This window comes from Carcharodon carcharias, chromosome 2 (assembly GCF_017639515.1).
Source record: "Carcharodon carcharias isolate sCarCar2 chromosome 2, sCarCar2.pri, whole genome shotgun sequence".
NCBI classification, from domain to species: Eukaryota; Metazoa; Chordata; class Chondrichthyes; order Lamniformes; family Lamnidae; genus Carcharodon; species Carcharodon carcharias.
Window position 1 is genome coordinate 116,932,549 of NC_054468.1, and position 17,105 is coordinate 116,949,653.

A 17,105-nucleotide genomic window follows, 5' to 3' on the forward strand; every position below is an offset into this window, starting at 1 on the left:
TGGACTTCCATTGGATTGGTCCATGATTATGTGGCCATCAAGTCCCCAAAGTGGGACTTGAACCTGGAACCATCTGGCCCAAAGGTGGGGACGCTATCCACCTCGCCACAACACATACCCACCCCCGCCCCCCCCCCCAACCGCCCCCACCACCCCTCCCTTATTTACTCTATCAAAATCTTCATGGTTTTGAACGCTTCTGTCAGATCTCCCCCTTAACCTTCTCGGCTCTAAGAACAATCCCAGCTTCTCCTGCCTTTCCACATTAACTGAAACCCCCTCATCCCTGGTACCATTTGAGTAAATCTCCTTCACACCCTCTCCGAGGCCCTGAAATCCTTCCTAAAGTGTTTGGTGCCCAGAATTGGGTTCAGTTTTCATATGTATGTTTTATTTTTCAGTGTGTTTTCTCTCTCATTCAGAAAGTATAGTTCCTGGTACCTGCTGATGCCATTAGCTGCTTAATTTGCCCAGGTGGCCATTCTTCTTATGTAGGTTCTCACTAACAGAGAAATCGGGCGGAATCTTCTGGTCTTAGAAGATGGTCGGGCATCAGGACAGTTTTCAGGCCTGCCCCCAATGGTTTCTGCATCCCACCCCCACCCCCGCCCAATCTTCCCAAAGGCAACCAATTAAGAGGCCCCCTATGCATTCACCATCCAATCAGGGTGGGTTACTGAAGGCCCAATCAGAAGGCCTGAGTATGTGGATGACCGGCCGCCCCACCGGGAGAGGTGGGCGCTGCTGAGGTAGGAAGGAGAAGAGCAAAGGCGCCTCATGGTGGAGGTGCTCTCTCAAAGCATAGGGAAATTTCAAAATGAAGCACCGCTACTGCTGGCTGGTTATCGTGGAGGAGGGTTTGCCTATGGCTTTGGCCTCCTCTGATCCCCCTGCTTCCAGGATTCGGCGGGGGGGGCGGGGGGCAGGGGATTTAAGAGCAGGCACGATGGTACCTGCCAGGATTCAGCCTCAGCGGGTGGTCTACCTGATGTCACAAATATCTCTGCAGCAGCAGCACCTCGTCACCAATTAGACCCTCAAATGGCCCTCATTGGGTTCCCAACAATACCACTGTGCACCCAACTCCACCATGAACACTCGGAGGTGGCAACACATCAGAGAGCTGAACCACCTGGCATTTGCTCCCACCCCCAGCCTCCATGGTGACAGGAAGATTCCACCCCTCACAGCCCAGAACCAAGCTTAAAGCCCAATGCCTATCCTTCGGTGCATCCCATATTTTAATCACTCCACCACAGGTGGCTTCAGTTGCCTGGATCTGAAGCCCTCGAATTCCCTCCCTAACCCCCTCTGCCTCTCTCTCCTCCATTAAGATGCTTCTTTAAACCCACCTCTTTGACCAAGCTTTGGATTGCCTGCCCTAACATCCCCTTATGTGCCTCGGCATCAGATTTTGTTTGATAATGCTCTTGCGAAACATCTTGGGTTTACTACACTCAAGGTGCTATATACATATCATTGAAAAGAGAGACATGTTGCTGAAGCTTTTCACCCTGCACTCATCAGGACATCTGCAAGAATGCCAAATTTCAAACGGTCACAACAATTTATACTACAGGAGAAAAGGGCACTGGTTGGCAAGTGGACTCTGATTGGCCACGGCTTTGCCATGGAGAAAGCAATGGTGAACTATAGGTTCCCCAAGTTCCCACGTAATTCCAAAAAGGTACAAGGCTTGAATATTCAGCTCTGTCCTACCAAGCAACTGTTTATATAAATATAAATTGTTGATGTAGTACATCCCCAGCATTTGTGGCGCTGTTGAGCCGGCTCTGTTACTTTATAATCAACTGAAGGCATGCACTTTCAGCGTCACCAGTTCCTCTGCCATTGGCGTACGAGGGTCACTTGTCCCAGTCTTTCTCAAAGTCCGTCCTTTTGCCGATTGTAGGACTGGAGATAACGTGATGGGACACATCCATGGGAGCCCATCTCAAAAACGTAGGCATGCAAACGGGAGGGGGTTCTGATTCAGCAGAAAGGCTGTAACTTGGGGTGCTTGAGCTGTGTTGATCTGAATGGAAGAGTGATAAAGATCAGACAGCTGTGGGAGTTAGCACGCTGAGCTCTTGTCTATAATATGTTATTAAACAGGGTGTTTAGAAAGTCCTTGAACAACTTAAAATCTTAATAACTTTGGACGTGCACAGGATAGAAACACACTGTAAATAACATCTGAAAGCAAACTCCATGAAGCTTTATTTTTTTCTTTATTCTTTCACAGGATGTGGGCATTACCGGCAAGCTCAGCATTTGTTGCCCATCCCTAATTGCCCTTGAGCCATTTCAGAGGGCAGTTAAGAGTCAACCACATTGCTGTGGGTCTGGAGTCACATGTAGGCCAGACAGAGTAAGGATGGCAGATTTCCTTCCCCAAAGGGACATTAGTGAACCAGATGGATTTTTCCAACACTCAGAGTGTTGTCATGGTCACCATCACTGAGACTAGCTTTATATTCCAGATGATGGGATGTGGGACCATGGCGTGATTTGAACCCATGTCTCCAAAGTATTAATCTGGATTTCTGGTCCAATGGCATCATCACTACACCACCCCATACTTAACACAATATGGTTCACATTTCTAGGGTTCAGTATAACCTGCCTTCTATTGTGATACGTCAGTTAGTCCGATTTTCCAAGAATTCACCACCTCCCCTACTCTCGCCATTTTCAATCAGCTCCAGCAAGACTATCACAGCGATAAAATTAAAAATACGGCGAGTGGGATTAACTGCATTTCTCTTCAAAAGAAGAGGATCTGACTCAGTGGGTCAAATGGCCTTCCCCTGTTGCTGCACTCTTTTATGATCCTTTAATGTTTACCAGTAGATTTGATTGTTTTTTCCCCTGTGGTTGCTATGTCAGTTTTAAACACCATTCAGTAGTTCAAGACCATCACAATGCCACTGGGCTGCAGCATTTCTTTTTGTGAGGCTGCGTTACTTCTGAGGTTGGTGCTTTTGTCATTGTGGAGGCCACCGGGAGGGTACTTCAACTGATTAATGATTATATAACTAGACCAACTTTACACAAATCAAAGAATAGAAGCGTGCCTGCCTGATTTGTGCACTTTTTTTAACTCTAACAATTCATGAAGTTTTTTCATTTGCCACTGTTCCATGGGAACAGAGGAAATAGGAGTAGGCCATTCGGCCCCTCGAGGCTGTCCTGTCATTCAACTAGGTCATCTGATCTTCTACCTTGACCCCATTTTCCCACTCCGTCCCCATACCCCTTGCTATCTTTAATATCTAGAAATCCATCGATTCCTGTCTAGAACATAATGACTCAGCCTCCGCAGCCCTCTGGGGTAGAGAATTCCGAAGATTCACCACCCTCTGAATGAAGAAATTCTTCCTCGTCTCAGCCCTAAATGGCCTTGGCCCCGCAACTTGAGACAGTGTTTTCCAGTCCCTCCCTCCTAATGTAATCGATTGATTTTAAACACCACTAGTCTCTGCCTGATTTTCACGGTAGTCTGTTGGTCGAATATAGATGTATTTAAAAGCAAAATACCGCGGATGCTGGAAATCTGAAACAAAAATAAAAATAGCTGGAAAAACTCAGCCGATCTGAGTCCGAATGACTCTTCATCAGAACTAAGGAAATAGAGAATTGAGGTGAAATATAAGCTGGTTGAGGGGGGTGGGATGGGTAGAGCTGGATAGGGAGCCAGTGATAGGTGGAGGCAAAGAAGAGATTGCCAAAGATATCATAGACGTAAGGACAAAGGGGTGTTGATAGTGGTGATATTATCTAAAGGATGTGCTAATGGGGACATTAAGGGTAGCAAGCAGGACAAGACAAAGTTGCTACACTTGTTGGTTGAGGCATCATTGCACAGTCAACGGGGCAAAAGAGCATATCTGAATTGTAGCTTAACATCTGTAAAAGCAGATTAGACAACAACAGCGATTTGCATTTACACAGCACCTTTAATGCTGTAAAATGCCTCCCAAGGCACTTCACAGGAACGTTACCAATAAACCTTTGATACCGGACGCCCGTGAGATACAGAGACAGTTACCAAAAGCTTATTCAAAGGAGGAGAGTGAGGTGGAGAGGTTTAGGGAGGGAATTCAAGAGCTTAGGGCCCAGGTAGCTGAGGGTACAACAGCCCATGGTGGAGTGATTAAAATGGGGGACGCGCAACAGGCATCACTCTCTCCTCCATTAAGACGCTTCTAAAACCTACCTCTTTGACCAAGCTTTAGATCATCCGCCCTAATATCTCCTGCTGTGGCTTGGGCCTCAAATTTTCTTCGATTATACTCCTGCGAGGTGCCACGGGATGTTTTCCTGTGCTAAGACTCCTGTATAAATGAGGGCGACTCCTCATGATGTGTGAAAGTTGAGCAGCCAAAGGCTTCAGCGCATCGAGTTGGGACACCGGGCTCGACCTGAAGACAGCCCATGTTGCTGTTGAAACTCGAGCCAGTCCCAATAGCCAAGACACTGGACGCCGTCTGCCAGCGGAGTCTGGAAGAGGAGTTAGCAGCAGCTTACAAAGCAATATCGGAATGTTGAAAGTTATCGTGGGAGCACAACGCTGAGCAATTTCAGTAAGTTTTAAAGCAGTGTCTCTACTAACTGGAGAGTTCCTCTTGGGGCAGAAAAGGATTCAGCTGCTGCAGGCCTGTGTCAAAAAAAAATCAACTGATGGCTGCTGGCAAGTGTTGCTGAGTACCCCCCCAACCCCCACCCCCACCGACATTGCCTCTGAGGACAGGACGGGTCAAAGAATAGTTCTTCAACTATCTAAAGGCATGTTAAAGCTTTGGTCTCGGCTCAAAGCGTTTGTTAGCACCGCGCATGGCAATGGCGTGCACGGAAGCTGCTGACACAATTTTGGCTGTAATCTGCAGGGGAGACAGAGTTGCCAACTCTGCTTGGGCATATTCTTGGATGTTTGACCTCTTGACCTTCTGCCACGGACTGCCCCGCCTCCCCAACCGTTAGTCTTGACTCAGCCAAACAGCCGCTTTTACACCCCGCCCACACCACCATCCCCAAAGCTTTTATAACCGGTGAACAAAAGTGAAGGAAACGTTTTAAAAATGCAATTATTATTATGGTCTTTCTCCCTGGGTCGCTCACAGCCACGTCCAGGTCTGTCGTCTTTAATTCCTGGAAACTCCAGGACGATCCTGGAGAGTTTGTGACCTGAGGGACGGGCCTCATGTTGTGAGCTCGCTGACCACTCGGGAGCCACGATGTAATAGTTGAATCAGTGTGAGGTCGGCCAGTCTCCAGCTTTGGTGGGCACTTGTTCCCTTTCCCTTGCGTAACAGCATTGCTGTGGGCTGACCTCACTGCTGATTTAGCTGGGCAATTCAAAGGGAAACAAAATGAGAATTTCGAGAGCTCTTGGAATTGAATGATCTCTCTCTGAGGGGGTGACGAGGGGTGTGGCGGGGAGTGGCGGCAATTACCTGAGGCGGTGGTAAAAAAAATTATTTTATGTCTTTATTATTCTTATTTATCAGGGATTAGTCTGGTTTACAAAATCCTGACTTTGTTGCTGAATCTGAAATTCTTCCCCCCTGCAAAGACCTTGTTTGTCTGCCAGTTGCCAATAACAGAGGACAGCAAAGCTTAGTATTGCGTCGACACTGCATTTTATAATGATGTGTTCACACCTCAGTGTTTAGCAATCCACTCGTGAGCATGTTGCCAAAGGATTGATTATAACCTCATTATATAGCCACAGACTGACTGACTCGTTCTGACTCAGGCTCATTTTCAGCATAATAGAATCTGTATGTTTAAATATTGTGTTTTTTTTTTATATATATATATATATATATACACGTGACATATAAAAATATACACACACACAGGTGACATGTCTGAAACTAGACTTGTTAACAAAGGCTGCCCTTCCCTTGCTCACTTCATGTAGCTCCTCAGTCCCTCCGAGGTATCTCCACTCCCCCTGCTTCTGCTTCCGGTGTGTCGCTGTCACAGACTAACATCTGTATTCTGCCAACATTTATGTGGTTAGTGCCAGCTAAACCAGGCCATGACCTACTGAAATAGTAGTCATGGCAAAGAACAATTCACAAGTGGAAATAATCTAGAGCTGCATCTTGAAGATTCATTCTGGCCTCTGGAGCATCCCAGATTTTAACTGCTCCACCCACTGGTGGCCCTGACTTCGGCTGCTGAGGCAGTAAACTCTGGAATTGCCTTCCTAAGACTCTCTGCCTCTCTATCCCTTTTCCCCTCCTTTAAGACACTCCTCAAAACCTACCCTTTTGACCAATATTTTGGTCATCTGCCCTAATATCTCCCTATGTGGCTCGCTGTCACATTTTGTTTGACAGTGTTTCCATGAAGTATTTTGACATGCTTCATTATGTTAAAGGCACTATATGAATATAAGTTGCTGTGGTGGTTTTTATGTTAATCTATGAATTAGTCTCTTTACTCCTTTCTCCTGCTTAATTATTTTCAATTATGGTCAAACTCCATTAGTTGCTTTTAATGCCTCATGGTCCCGCACCCCACCCCCAGCTCGTGTCTGACGAAAAATATTCTTAGCGTGCATATGTTGGAGTTTTTGAGCATTTTAAAAACATCCCTTTGCTTCCACCCCATTCTCCGTTCAGCAAGCTCCATGTAGAACCCTGAACAATATGAAGTCACACCAAGTTCCCAGCCAAAGCTGCTCCGTGTGTTTATCCAGCTTCCCCTTAAACACATCTGTACCAATCGCCTCAACCACTCCTTGGTCGATACCTTCTGCTGTCTCGGGTCGCTCATCATGGAGGAAACAGAGTCTACCAAAGAAATTCAGGCCGTGGTGTTATGAACTCGCTTTAAAGAGTATGGAGGAGCTGTGAGCGGATGTTCGTCCTTCTGAAAGCCCTTGTGTGGCCGGTAATGATGCATGGATGTGATAGCTAGACCTCAAGAAGAGGCTCGAATAAGAGCATTTGAAATGAAAGGACTCAACGTGTGTCATAGGCAGGCAAGTGGGCAAACGGGTGGGACTCGAGAAAGCTGGTGTTAAGAGGAACTTGTTTGAGGCTGTGATATTTAGGAAGCTCACATACTTTGGACACATGATGTGGTCAGGAGCGGAGTGTTTGAAAAAAGGTAAAGCATCTGGAAAACATGCACAAGGAAGACCCAAAGTGGCATGGATGGATAATATCAGAACGTGGACTAGCCTCTCTATAGGACAGGCAGTGAGGGCAGCGGAGAATAGAAATCAGCGGGGAAAGATTGTTGGAACGGGGACGGACCTCCCTGTGGTAGGAAGTTCCATGTTCTCCCCACTCTCTGGGCAAAGAGGTTTCTCCTGAATTCTCTACTGAATTTTTTAGTGACTATCTTATTTTTATGCCCCTTAGTTTTTGAATTCCCTGACAAGTGGCATTATCTTTTCTGTCTATCCTTTCAAACCACTTCATTTTAAAGACCTCTATCAGGTTATCGCTCAGCTTTCTCTTTTCTAGAGCAAAGAGCCCCAGCCTGTTGAGCCTTTCCTTATAGTTATTCAGAAGTTTTAATAAACCTTTATAAAACACTGGCTCAGCCTCATCTGGGGCATTGTGTCCACTTCTGGGCACCACATTTCAGGAAGGTTGTGAAGGCATTAGAGAAAGTGTGGAGAAGATTCACGCGAGTGGTTGCAGGGATGAGAGACTCCAGTGATGTGGATAGATTGGAGAAGCTGAGACTGTTCTCCTTTGAAGCAGTCAAGGTTGAGAGGAGATTTGATAGAGGTATTCAAAATCGCCAGGGGTCTGGAGAGAGCAGATGGGGAAAAATTGTTCCCATTGGTGGAAGGGTTGAGGACTAGAGGACACTGAATTAAGGTGAATGGCAAAAGAAGTAAAGGTAAAGTTAAGGGAAACAGTTTTACACAGCAAGTGGTTAAAATCTGCAATGTGCTGCCTGAGAGTGTGGTAGAAGCAGATTCAGTCATGGCTTTCAAAAGAGAGTTGGATAATTATCTGAAAAGAGAAAACTTGAAGGCCTGTGGGTAAGGGCAGGAGAGTGGGACTAGCTGAGTTGCTCTGGCAAAGAGCCAACACAGACATGACAGCCCAAATGGCCTCCTTCTGTGCTGTAACCAATCTATGGCCCTATAGCTTTAACCTCTCATCCATTTATCACCCTTGTAAGCCCTTTCTTGCATCTTCTGTAATATATCCTTTTTTATATTACAGAGACCAGAATGGTGCAGAGTGCTCCAAGTGTAAGCTAACCAAAGCTCTACACACATTTAACATACCTTCTCATTTAAATGCGTTCACTGATTATTTGACTAACTTCAGGGCAGTTGAGCAACTTATGTTTGCCTTGCCTCACTTTATTTTAAGCAATGTTTCTTCTTAAAAGAAAAGTTTAAAGGTTTCACATCGTAAAGTTAACGTGACTGAAAAGTTGGGTGTAGAGTTGGGTATGAAAGTCCCAGGAGTTTTCTCACTCATTCGCACCTTTTTATCTTTGAAAGTTGACAAATCAGTTTTTCTATTGGTTGATACTTGGCTTGTACAGCATGCTTTGTTTTTATTCACTGGATGTGTGCATCGCTGGTCAGCATTTTCCATCTATACCTATAATTGCCATGAGGTAGGTGACGGTGAGCCGCCATCTTGAACCACTGCAGTCCATGTGGAAGCTTGTGTTCCCCGTGGTTAAGCACCAGTATTTTAACACTGAATGATTTGTGGTGAGACAGAGGTTTGCTGCTGCACTGTGCCATGCTCAAAAGTGGCAAGTTTTGGCATCGACACTGACTTCTGGGTACAGTTAATACCTGCCCTCCATAGGGAAAGCTTTGGGTGAAAGCCAAGTTCTTCGTCTGTCCGGAACAAGGGCTAAGTCAGCACCATGTGCGTATCCATCCTCACCTCAGACTCTTCAATGTCAAGGTGAGAAGAGCTTAACCAACGCCTAGGAACATGTTACTTGCACATAAGTACGACATTGAGTTGCACAGTATACAGTTTACCTATTGAAAGGGCTGTCTTATAATGAAAGATTAAGTAGTTTGGGCCTATACTCATTGGAGTTTAGAAGAATGAGAGGTGATCTTATTGAATCATATAAGATCCTGAGGGGACTGAACAGGTTAGATGTTGTGAGTAGTGGAGGAATCCAGGACCATGAGGCACAGTTTCAAAATAAGGGGTCTCCAATTTAAGACAGAGATGAAGAGGAACACAAGAGCAAATCACAAGAAATAGGAGCAGGAATAGACCAAGTGGCTCTTCGAGTCTGCCCCCGATCTTGGGTTTCAACTCCACTTTCCTGCCTACTCCCCATATCCCTTGATTCCCTGAGAGACCAAAAATCTGTCTATCCCAGCCTTAAATATATATTCAATAATGGAGCATCCATAACCCTCTAGGGTAGAGAATTCCCAAAGATTCACAACCCTTTGAGTAAAGTAATTTCTCCTCATCTCAGCCCTAAATGATCAGCCCCTTATGCTGAGACTGTGCGCTCCGTGTTTTAGCAAGGAATTTCTCCTCTTCAGGTGATTCTATGAAGTCTTCTGCTGAAGTATGACTTCTGCCTTTAGTTTCCAGGCTCTTCTGTCTGGAGCTTTTTCTGGTGAATTTATTCCACGTTCGTGCTTCAGTTGGGAGCTTCTTTCAATTCAGAACCCATTGAATATTTTCTTTTTCTTAGTTTTTCAACATTCTTGTGAGGCTGAGGGCTTTTTGACCCCCGGCTGCCATCATGTTGTAATGGTGTTGTTTACGGACCGTGTCTGTTAAGGAAGTCTCCGTAGTCTTCTGTATATTAACAGCAAGTCTTTGTTAACTACTTGTAACTATATACATATATACAGTAAAGAGTATAGGCAAGGAGCTATCTCTATCTCTGAATCTTAACACGTCTCTGGCCAACACCACACTGACCCTAGCCCTGGGTCATGTGTCTTCTTACATCACTGTATGGGCGGTACTGTACTCAGTCCCACATTAACCCTGTTTTTACCAGGCCTTTATCTTATAGTAAATCTGTGGAATTCTCTTCCTCAGAGACCAGTGGAGGCTGGGTCATTGAATGTATTCAAGCCTCAGACAGACAAGGGAGTCAAGGGTTATGGGGGACAGGCAGGAAAATGCCGTTAAGGCCACAATCGGATCAGCCATGTTCTTATTGAATGACGGAGCAGGCTCAGAAGGCTGACTGGCCTATTCCTACTCCTAAGTCTTATGTCCTGTGAGAACAATATCCACTTCTAACCAAAGGCCATTGACCTGAAACGTTGGTCTGAATTTGACTGTGGCCTTTGGAACCCTGACATCAGGCTGAAAAGCAGGCTGCAAGCCCCCCCTCCCCCCACCACTAACAGCAGGACCGCCTCACCAGTTTTACCAAGGGCGTGCTCCTGATTGGCCGCCTGCCAGCCCGCTGTCCAATTAAGGATAGTGGGTGGGCTCCTGATGCTGCTGGCCCAATCGGAGGGAGAGTTGGGTGTGGCGGAGACCTCAAAAGTCTCCCGAGAGTGAAGCAGAAGTGAATTTTTTTTAACGGGGCACATGGGTCGGAGGGTAAACCCCCTCCAGTAATTCGTTGGTTCTGCGGGTGGGGGTGGGGGTGGGGGTGGGGGTGGTGGTGTGGGGTGTTGCCTCCCTGACCCACAGACCCTTTTTTGTGCCATGAAGCCTCCAATTTCAATGGTCCCTCTCACCTACCTCCCCCAACCTCGGGCTGTCACAAGGAAGCCACCTCCATTAAGCTGACGGCCTCCCCACGTGGCGAGGCATCACCCCCGCCATTGCCAAAATGCCAACGGCTTCATAAAATGGCCCTCAACATGGCCACCTTGTATGCAAATAGGCTGCCCAATTCCTGAGCCCAGACATCCAATCCACATCACAGCCCACCACTGCGCAAATACCCTGACCAATGGGACTGATGCCCGACCACAACACCGCACCCCCCCCACCACAACCACCACAACAACCACCCCCCACCCCCCCCAACAACCTGTGGTGGGGGTTGGCAGTAAAATTCAGCCTCTCCTCTCTGTTCCTGTCACCACCATTGCTGCCTGACTCGCTGCGTAGTTCCAGCATTCTCCGTTTTGAACACAGTTCATTCAAACAGTTGCACCTTGTTCTCAGCTGCTGACTGTAGTCACTATTTCATTGCTTCTGACTTGACCCCAGGGTGTGTTGTTTCTCCGGGTGTGATGCTCTCCAAACAGAGGATAGCAAATAACGTGGAGCAGGTATATAAATACTGCTTTGGTGCCGGATGTCACAGTCTAAAATGACATTATTAAAAGTATGAACGCTTGGAGCCTGTCGCTGTCTTTTAGTCACTGTTGATGCATCAAGAATTTTCGGATTGAACAACCTGAAAAGATCCATCAGCTTATCAAGCTGGGAGGTTGTGAAAATAAGACGGAAAATTCCAGAAGTGCCCAGCAGGTCAGGCAGCATCTATGGAGCGAGCAAACAGGTTGTCATTTCATCTATACTTTTTTCTTTTCCCTCCTATTTTTAAATTTATTTCGATCTATTGTTTCATCTCCGCCTTTTAACCCATTTCGATCCCTTCCCCCCATCCCACCCCCTTTAAGGCCATCTGCCACTTGCTTGCTTCCCTTAATGTCACCATTAGCACATCCTTTAGCTAATAACACCACCGTCAACACCCCTTTGTCCTTTTGTCTATGACATCTTTGGCAGTCTCTTCTTGGCCTCCACCTATCACTGGCCACCTATCAAGCTCTCCTGTCCCACCCCCTTCTACCAGCTAATATTTCATCTCATTTCTATATGTCTTAGTTCTGATGAAGGGTCATACTGACTCAAAACGTCAACTGTATCCCTCTCCGCAGATGCTGTCAGGCCTGCTGAGTTTTTCCAGGTATTTTTGCTTTTTGTTCTAGATTTCCAGCATCCGCAGTATTTTGCTTTTATCATTTCAGGTCTTGCTGCAGTTATGTAGGGCAGCAGGATTCACTCTGCGGCCCGCACTTGTCTTTTCTGTGACCCAGTACAGTGAGAAGGGAATATTTAATCCAGGCAACAGGGGCCTCGCCCACCGGCTGGAGAGCCCCACGTTGCTTCCCTTGGTGGAGGCCCGCCATGTTAAGTGTCAGTCAGGCTTTCCCCAGGTTCAAGAACCCCAGGGGGTGGGGGGGAGACAGAAATCCACCACCTCCAAGAACTGCTGGCCAATCAGAGGCTGGCAGCTCCTTGTTGCCACCCACAAGAGTGGTGCTAGCTGCTGGCAATGTGCCCACCTGAGGCCCAGGATCACAGATGAGTGGGAGCGGGATGGTGGTTGTTGGCTATTGGGAGTTGGGGGGGTGGTGGGTGGGCAATAGGGTCGGAATGAAAGTAAAAGTATTTGCTAAACTCTACTTGCGACTGTGAATGCCACTGGTAAAGGGCTTTGGTGAGACCCACACCTGAAGTACTCTGGACAGTTTTGGTCTCCCTATTTAAAGAAAGATACACCTGCTTTAAAGGGAATGCAACGGAAGTTCACTAGATTAGCTCCAGGGATGAGGGAATTGTCCTAAAAGGCGAAATTGAGGAGATGAGGCCTATAGAATTTAGAGGAATGAGAGGTGAGTTCATTGAAACATATAAAACCCTTATGGACTTGACAGGGGAGACGCTGAGTGACTGTCTCCCCTGGCTGGAGAGTCTGGAACATGGGATCATAGTTTCAGAATGAGGAATCAGCCATTACTGGACTGCGCTGAGGAGAAAAGGGTTGTGAACCTTTGGAAACCCCCAAACGGGCTGTGAATTGGTTACAATCTTCCAAAATTCCTCAAATTCTGGAAGGGTCCCAGCAGATTGGAAAACGGCTAATGTAACACCTTTGTTCAAGAAAGAAAGGAGGGAGGCAGAAAGCAGGAAACTATAAGCCAGTTAACCTAACATCTGTCATAGGGAGAGTGTTAGAATTTACTGTTGAGGAAGTTATAGCAGGATACTTGGAAAATCACAGTGTGATCAGGCAGAGACAACATGGTTTTGTGAAAGGAACATCGTATTTGACTAATTTATTAGAGTTTTTTGATGAAGTAACATTCAAGGTGGATAAAGGGGAACCTGTAGATGTGGTGAACTTGGATTTCCAAAAGGCATTTGATAAGGTGCCACATCAAAGGTAACTACACAAAATAAAAGCTCATAGTGTAGGGATAATATATCAGCATGGATAGAGGATTGGTTGGCTAACAGGAAGCAGAGAGTAGGGATAAATGGATCTTTTTCAAACTGTAACTAGTGGAGCGCCTCAAGGGTCAGTGCTGGGGCCTCAACCATTTACAATCAACATCAATGGTTTGGATGAAGGGACCGAATATATAGTAGCTAAATTTGCTGATGACACCAAGTTAGGCAGGAAAGTAAGTTGTCAGGGGGAGGTAGAGAGTCTGCAAGGGACAGGTTAAGCGAGTGGACAAAAATTTGGCAGATGGAGTATGCACTCATTTTGGCAGAAAGAATAGAAAAACAGTGTACCGCTTAAATGGAGAGAGATTGCAGAACTCAGTGGTACGGAGGGATCTGGGTGTCCTGGTACATGAATCACAAAAAGTTAGTGTGCAGATACAGCAAGTGATTAGGAAGGCAAATGGAATGTTGGCATTTACTGCATGAGGAAGGGAATATTAAAGTAGGGAATTTTACCACAGCTGGACAGGGCCTTGGTGAGACCACACCTGGAGTACTTTGTACAGTTTTTATTTGAAAAAAGATATAATTGCTTTAGAAGCAGTTCAGAGAATGTTCATTGGACTCAACCCTGGGATGAAGGGCTTATCCTTTGAGAAAAGGTTGAGCAAGTTGGGCCTATATCCTTTGAAGTTTAGAAGAATGAGAGGTGGTCTTATTGAAAGATCCTGAGGGGACTTGACAGTGTGGATCCCAGGAGGATGTTTCCACTTGCCAGGGAACTTGGGAAAACAGTTTAAGAATAAGAGGTCTCCCTATTAAGACAGAGATGAGGAGAAATAATTTTTTCCCTCAGTGGGTGATTAGAGTGTAGAATTCTCTTCACCGGAGAGCAATGGAGGAAGGATCTTTAAATTTGTCCAAGGCTGTCCAGGGTTATGGGGGGGCAGACTGGAAAGTGGAGCTGAGACCACAACCAGATCTGCCATGGTCTTGTTGAATGGTGGAGCAGGCTCAAAGGGGCAAATGACCTACTCCTGCTCCTACGTCCTATGTTCCTATGACAGGAGAGTTTTGGATGAGCACAAGTTTACAGAGGGTGAAAAGTAGATGACCAGCCAGTCGTACATTGGAATGGATCAAGTGTGGAGGTGACAGCCCTGTTCCTATGTGCATTTACCTGTAAAGAGCATACAGGGCATTGTCACCTTACTAGCCTGACCTAACCCCGTCCTGATTAAACTGGGCATTGGTGGATTGAAAGGGGTGTTTAATATTGCCCTCATATATATTTTTAGAAAGGCATTACCATATCGTCTCAGTCTTGCTGCAGCTTTCCTCTATCTTTTTCCAGTTTACAGAACAGCCTCAAAGGGTCGAGTGGCCTTCTCTGCTCCAACATCATTATTAAAGTGCCTCATGATAAAACTGGGGATAGCGACAATGTTGCTGCAGCAGAAATTCAGAGGGCGGATGACTTGTTCCTCTTTGGGCATGCAGATTGTGGATATATAGGATGTCAAAATCGTTCATTATGTGGAAAGGAATGCAGCAGAACCAGCTCAACATGGGATGGTTTTAGGCAGTTAGAAGGCTAAAGCATTGAGCTGAGCTATGAGGCAAGCTCGGACCTCACCACCAACTGGTATTCAGATATGCCCAGAGAGAAAGAGTGTGCTTTAATTAGCCTTGGCAACGGTTTACGGGTTAGGGATGGATCCTTTCTTAAAACTGGTACACCACCTACAACAATGTTTGCGAAAGTGCACCTTCAGCCTGAGTCACCTTGCCTTTCCAACCTCAAATTTAGCGAAGACAGGGGATTTCAACATGAGAAATTTGATAGGAACGGAGTCAGCCATTTAGTTACATTTTAGGAATTAATTGACCCTTCAGAGATCCATTTATGCGAGCAATTAATTTCTGATTCTCGAAGACCTGATTTTCGCACGATCGTGAGGGATGAACTTCCTTTTCCTTTTTATCAGCTGAGTCTAGTCAATAAAATATGAAAAATAACATTCTCTCAGAATTACTGTATTATGACACAGCCAATGGTAAATGCCGAGCTGTTCCAATCCCAGAGGGAAGCTTGAAACAGACTGGGTTCACAGACTTTCCTTTTGACCTTGCCCCACCCATCCCTTGCTCAGAAGCTGTTTCACCCCTTAGCTTGTCCCAGTTCTGAAGAAAGGTCATTGACCTGCAACGTTAACTCTGTTTCTCTCTGCACAGACGCTGCCTGACCTGCTGAGTATCCCCAGCATCTGTTTTTATACCGGGGATAATTCTTTTGCTTTGAAATAGCACCGAGATCTTTTACGTCCACCTGAGAGGAAAGATGGGGCCTCGGTGTAAGGTCTCATCCAAATGGCAGCACTTCTGACAGTGCAGCACTCCCTCAGTACTGCACTGGGAGTGCCTGCCTTGATTTCTGTGCGCAGGTCCCTGGAGTCTCACAACCTTCTGACCCAGAGGCACGAGCGCTACCAGCTGAGCCACAGCGGACACAGAAGGTTAAATTCTCCCACTTTGCAGAATAAGGGCTCCCCTTGAGAATTGAGCAGCAGAACATCACTGGGGTAGAAAGCGCAACAAACTCGGCCTTGAGAGTACTTGCTGCTGCCTGTGGGGGCGATGGTATTAGGATCAGGTCCATTTCCTGAAACATCTCTTTCTAGCATTCTTGTTTTTGAAAAGGAAGTCACTCCTGCTTTCCTGTTTTGAGTGACAACTTGCAGATACCCCCAGGGAGCAATCTGACTCAGATAAAGTTGAAGTGTGATTGAGGTCAGTGAAATATCTACGAGCAGGATGGGTGTAACCTGTACTGAAAATACAGATTTCCTGAAGCTGCATTGACAGCGTTGGTTTGTGAAAAAGACACCACCTCAACATGGAGTTCAACAATTTCAGATCGTAATCATGGCTCACTTTGTTTGGACGGTGGCCGTTGGTCCTGTGTCTGCTTTTTGCCATTCACACCTTCTCTAGACCCAGCTTTTATCTTGTGCCATCGTCCTCTCTTTGTCATTTAATCTCTCCTACCTTCCGCCCTATCACAGGCCTTCTCTACTGCTCTATCCCTCCACCCCACCCCCTCGCCCTGCCCCCGTGACATGCTTAAAACCCGTCACAACTCTCATTTACTTCAACTCGAGACGATGGCCAGGGTTTCCTCAGTGAGCGTCCCCTCCCGTCACCGGGACTGAAAGCGGGAACCAAATGCTTCCCTCCCACACACACCCCTCCCGTCCCCGCACCTGCACGCAGTAGGACGCTAGGCAAATGCGGCAGAGACCACCAGGCCAGAGTGAGGCTGCTGAGCCATGCCAGGCAATGCTTAACGCAGACCTGATCACCACGGCACCAACCAGGACGCTGAGTACGGGACGCTGAGTACGGGACGCTGAGTACGGGACGCTGAGTACGAGACGCTGAGTACGGGACGCTGAGTACGGGACGCTGAGTACGGGACGCTGAGTACGGGACGCTGAGTACGGGACGCTGAGTACGGGACGCTGAGTACGGGACGCTGAGTACGGGACGCTGAGTACGGGACGCTGAGTACGGGACGCTGAGTACGGGACGCTGAGTACGGGACGCTGAATGCGACACGTTGAATCCGGATACACTTTATCTTCCACCATCGCACTGGAACAGGAAGTCAGCACCCGAGCCACATGCCTGGTGCTGCTTGACAGCATTGCTGTGCACCCATTGTCAACTGAATGTTCACTATCTGACTGCTCGCAACCCCCCCTCCCCGCCACCTTCACCGCTTCACTCACCCCCCCTCGCCGCTTCACTCATCCCCTCACAGCTTCACTCACCCCCTCTCGCCACTTCACTCACCCCCCCGCTTCACTCACCCCCCTCGCCGCTTCACTCATCCCCTCGCAGCCTCACTCACCCTCCCACCGCTTCACTCACTCCCCTTCACTGCTTCACTCATCCCCCCTT

At 47.0% G+C, this 17,105-nt stretch overlaps 1 protein-coding gene across 2 annotated transcripts in view; it reads left to right on the forward strand.

Moving 5' to 3' along the window:
- Positions 1-17,105, forward strand: part of sptlc3 (serine palmitoyltransferase, long chain base subunit 3) — a 128,125-nt gene that overhangs the window by 84,483 nt on the left and 26,537 nt on the right. The window lies entirely within an intron of this gene.